Below are 5,703 nucleotides of genomic sequence, written 5' to 3' on the forward strand. Positions count from 1 at the left end.
ATCTCTTTTAATAGAAATTTTTTGAGTAATAATCTCAAGGTTGAGGTAGAGGAAATGTTAATATTAAAATATATTAGCTAAGTTATATTTTGGGAGTAGTATTGAGTACCGATGTGGGGGAGAGTCCTAACAACTCACAACTCGCTTAAACTATGTAGCTAACGTGGGTAGAAAGGGTCATACTTTTGACATGGTTCTTTATTTGTTTTTATCATATACTAGTAGATCCACTTAGTTGAGGAGTTTTATACCCCAGCAAGGTATATGATAGTTCTGGTAGTGTGGGCAAGACGCTATATCATCACATAGCTCATAATAATGGTTGGCGGTTAGAAAATCTCCCAAATAAGAGTTACTATTGTATTTTTTTTTTCATACAATAGAGTTATTATTGTATTTTTGCATACAATTGAGTTATTAGATACTATTTTAAAAGCTTTATATACAATGCATCTTTTATTGTTGCTTTATCCTTGAGTTTCCAGAGTTGAGTATCTTATTGTTGAGTTGAACCCTATTTCTCTATGTTAAGTTGAACTATGTTTCACTGAGTTGAGTATCTTATTATTGAGTTGAACTATGTTTCACTGGTAAGATGAGAGATGAAAGTGGTGTTGTTAAACATTAGGTGCTTATTGATATGATCCCAATGTTGATTATATATGGTGGTAAAAAGTAATGTTCTTGGGATGAGACTCCCTATAGAGAGGTATAGAGCCCGAACCTTAGGATTTTGGGTTAAGCTTCAATACAACAAGAGCATACCATTAGACTCAGACATTGGTAAGAGGAGTCATGTATCATTGTTGGGGCTATGAGTTGTAGGTAATGAGGCATAATATTCCTAGTCTTACTTCATGGCTAGACGTCCTTTGTTTTAGATAAGGTAGCTTCACAAAGAGCATGGTCATGTTCACAACAACATCGTTCTTAATTTAGGTGCTATAGCTGGCCCCAACTCTTGGTACGAATTAGGCTAGCCTATGTTACTAGGAAAGTTAATAAGTTAGAAGAGATAGTGAGAATAGCCCCGTTCCATACCTAGTCCAGCCTTCATACAAGGACGAATGATCCCAACGGGAAGATAATGTAAAACCCCGAAAGATTTTTGAGCTAAGACATGAACCATTCTTCGTAGTGAGTAAGATTTGACGAAGGAATTCAAAATTCTCTTAAGTATTAAGGACACTTGATGTAGCACCTTGAGTTCCAAAAAGAACTAAAGAGAGTTCATTCAAATCATTCCTAGGTTCTTTTAAGTGTTTGGCCAACTTCAAACGACCATAACATTTAGCGCATAATGAGTTAGGAGACTCATAAGAAATCAAATGAAAGATCACTGAGTCCTCTTTCCAACGCTAATGGGTTTGCTAAATTTTGAGCTTGTATAAGGGAGATATGACCGTTAGAGTGCAATCTCTCTTCATAGGGCCTTTCCACCCGAACTAAGGAGGGGTATTTTAGTATTTTCCTTACCCGTACTAATTATAAAGGCGGATTAATCCCAAACAAGGGTCTAAACTGAATAGAATCAGTTTCATTCATTCCCAAAGCGTTTAGGGTTTTAGAGAGAAGATTTAAGTGGAGAAAAAATTTAAAGTTTCAAGAGTTCATTCAAGAAATCCAAGATTTTGTCAAGAACCTAGTTCTTTGAGGTATGTGAGTTCTCATTATGTTTGTTTCATTCACCCAAACACCAATCATGCTATTTTAATGCAGTTTCATCATCAAAGTTGAAGGATCTGAGTTCTTGATGAGTTTTCTTGAAATTCCATTTGTAATCTTTATTGTTGGGATTTTGATGAGTTATTGAGATAAAAGTTAGTTATTTGAGGGTTGTTTTGAGTAGAAAGGCATGTACTTATGTTGGGTATTCGAATCTATGTTATTGGGGACCATACCATTCGATTCTAGGTGAATTAGGGTCAGAAAACGAGGAAGAAAATCCATCAGGGTTTCTAGGCTGGGGGCTGGTGCACCGCCCCAGCAGTGCGGTAGAAAATTTCCTCTGTAGTTCATGGGGTGGCGCCCTGTGCCAGTCATTGCGCCAAGGTTGCCTATCGCGACCCGTTTTTAGTCCTTTTCTCCGTCTGAGTTCTTTCAAAGGGTTCCTTTACTCCCTATTGATTCTAACTACTCTAAACTACTTCTAAACATCTAGAAATCATTCATAACATGAATCATAACCTTGAATTCATAATTCAAATTCAAGGTAGAGTTAAGAGTCAATTCTTGAGAGTTCTTTTGAGTCTTTTGAGAAGTCTTTTGCAAACCTTTTTAAAACATGTTTTAAGACTTGATAATTTGAGTTGAGGAAGAGTAGATTTTATTTAATTTTCATTGAAATGATATATGGAAACTAATTATTCCCAAGAGCAAATGTTTTTTACATTTAAGTTGAGAGGAAACATCGATTTCCAAAAGGGTTCCAGAACAATTTTTCTATCTCTTTTAAGAGAAATATTTTGAGTAATAATTTCAAATTTGAGGAAGAGGAAATGTTTTCTGTAAAACATATTAGCTAAGTTATATTTTGGGAGTAATACTGAGTACCGATATGGGGGAGATTTCTAACAACTCACAGCCCCCATAAACCATATGGCCGACGTGGGTAGAAAGGGTCATACTTTTTATATGATTCCTTATTGTTTTTAGCATATACTAGTAGATCCACTTAGTTGAGGTATTCTACACCCGGCAAGGTATATGACAGTTCTGGCAGGTGGGTGAGATGTTGTATCATCACATAACTCATAGTGATGGTTGTCGGTTAGAGAATCTCCCAAATAAGATTTACTATTTTATTTTTGCATACAATTGATTTATTATTGTATTTTTGCGTACAATTGAGTTATTAGCTATTGTTTTAAAAGCATTCTATATATTGCATCTTTTATTGTTGTTTTATCCTTGAGTATTCAGAGTTGAGTATCTTATTGTTGAGTTGAGCCCTATTTATCTCAGTTGAGTTGAACTATGTTTCACTGAGTTGAGTATCTTATTATTCAGTTGACCCCTATTTCTCTGAGTTAAGTTGAACTATGTTTCATTGAGTTAAGTGAGTTTAGAAGAGGTAAGTATACTTCTTTTCCATTAGTTCAAGCTTATGTTTATGCTTTAGAATTTACCTTACATGCTCGAAGATTTCATGTACTGACGCCATCTGGCCTACATCTTTTATGATGCAGATACAGATATATTAAGGGTCATCAACAGAAGCTTCGTTGATACCACTTGTTGTTCCAGCCAGCATTAGTGAGCCTTCTTATATTCCAGAGGACTTTACCTTTACCATACAGTTAATAGTTTGGAGATGTCGTGGGTCTTGTCCCATTATCCTTCTGTAATAGTGGAGGCTTTATAGATAGACAAAGTTGAGTAGTTTTCAATATGTATCTTCTTTGAGTTGTTTGTTAACAACTCTGAGTTTATATATTGAATATTGTTTAGATAATTTTAAAGTTGAGTATTTGAGGTTTTTTGAATTTAATTCAGTTCTAAGCTTATGTATGCTTGAGTTAGCTAGTCTTCCGCTTGTAGTCAGCAAAGATGAGGGTTCGCTTGGGGACCAACAATGGTTCTAGAGTGCCAGCCACGTCCAGGGTGTAGGCTCGGGTCGTGACACTATCACTCTGTAGGAAGAAAAACTCTTACAAGTTTCCCTTATTTATAGTAAATTGGAAGAGTCCTCATATTTTATTGTGTAAGGTTTACCGATTTGGTCTTTGACAAGTGTAACCAAAAGTATGATTAACTGGAGGTTAGGCTTATGTTATCCTTCTTTATACTTTTTTGTTAATATAATTAATAAATGAGACTAGAAGGGGTGAATGTTTGATGTTTGATTTGGTATTTTGAAAATTTGATTTTTGTAATTGGTAATTAAGAGCAGATACATAATACATAACTCTCAAGGTTTGGTTCGGTAAATCAAACTTTTGTATAATAAATAAAACTTTGGTACAATAATTCAATGATTATGTATTTTAAAAAAAGTTATTCTATGCAAGATATATAATTTGCCCAACATTTGAAATGTTAGATTTTAGAGAATCACGTATATATGATAGATCTTTACAATCAAGCCTAGTTCGATTAGCTAATTATGGAATAATTGTATTATATTTCTATGGGTATAATACGATAAAATAGTAACAACTAATGTTCAAGCTTATGTTTTTTTTTTTTTTTTTGAGAACTCACATTATGGATTTCTTTATTGTTGTTATGTCATTGTATAAACAAGTTATAGTTTTAATGAAGAACATTTACTCTTAATCATTAAAAGGTTTTTTTCAGTAGAAAGATCTGAATTCAAAAAGCTTGTTCTTATTTTGAATAGATTTGAAAACGGAAAATGGAAAAAAAATATTTTCTACAAAGATCTAAATATCTAAAAAACTATTATTTTAAGACAAAAGACCTAAATATTGTTCCACAAATCTACAACAAGTTTTGATTTTTTTTGCAATAGATCTAAAAATGAAAAAAAAATGTTTCTTCACTAAACAAATACGAATAAAAAAATACTTGTTCTTTTTTTAACAAAACTGAAAACAAAAATTGAAAAAAATATAAAAATTTCTACACAGATCTGAATATCTGAAGAGGAGTTTTATTTTAGACAAAAAGATCTAAAAGTTGTTCCCCGAATCGAAACCAAGAAGAAAATAAAGATTTTTTTTTTCAATTTACCCATTAATGGTGGGAAGTGAAGAAAGAGCAAGAAGAAAAGAGAAAATATGTTTTCTCATTTTTTATAAGATCCTAAAACCAAAAAGTTTTTTATTTTTTTCTATCTGCTACAATCGATGTAATATTAAAAAAAATATGTTGAACCTTTCTTCTTTGATGCCATGGTTAAAAAAATAACATTGAAGAGAAAGATGTTCTCTGATCCTAAAATATAAACAAATGGTTTGCTAGCATTTTTTTCTAGAGGAAACAACACCAAAACACACTATTATTGTTGCCTAAATATATGCAGAAATAGCAGCTTCCCTAATTACATTTTTTGCTAGAGGAACAAATACATATATCTCACATACATGCAAGTCAAATTAGGTGTAATTTATTCGGATACACTATATCCAAGAGGGTTTTCATGTATTCGATATACATTAATTCTCTTACTCACCTCTCTCCCAATTTCGAGGAATTTGGGTGAGTATCGAGGAGAACTTTTTTCTTAGAACTTCTTAAGTTAAATAATGGACAGGTTTCACCAAAGTCAAAATCAAGAAGGAACTCATATTCTAGTTTTGACATTTTTGAGATGTTTTGAGATGATTTATTCTTTTGTTGAATGTTTTGTATAGACCCTGAAGCGCTCCAGAGTGCTTTGGATCATTGATTGAGTTTATAGTTCAGTTTACATAGAGCACAATCAATAGTAGATCAAGATGACCTCAGATCGTTGATTCAATGATTTCAATAGGTTCAAAATGTATTTCTGATTGATTAGCATATGGGATTTCAAATGAATTTTGAACAATCAATTTGCATTCATATAGAATTTTAAATTAAGAATTGGAATCTATTAAAAAATAGACTAAGAAAACTTGAATTCAAGATTTTATTGTTCCGACATGTTTGTATGATTATTTATGACTTGTCCACAAATTTTTGTTTGATTTCGATGAGTTTCGAACCAGTTTTAATATTGTTTCAGGCATAACATTTTAATGACTCAAAGGTCTTTTT

Source organism: Solanum verrucosum, unplaced genomic scaffold (genome assembly GCF_900185275.1).
Source record: "Solanum verrucosum unplaced genomic scaffold, falcon-dt-bn FXZP01000174.1, whole genome shotgun sequence".
NCBI lineage: Eukaryota > Viridiplantae > Streptophyta > Magnoliopsida > Solanales > Solanaceae > Solanum > Solanum verrucosum.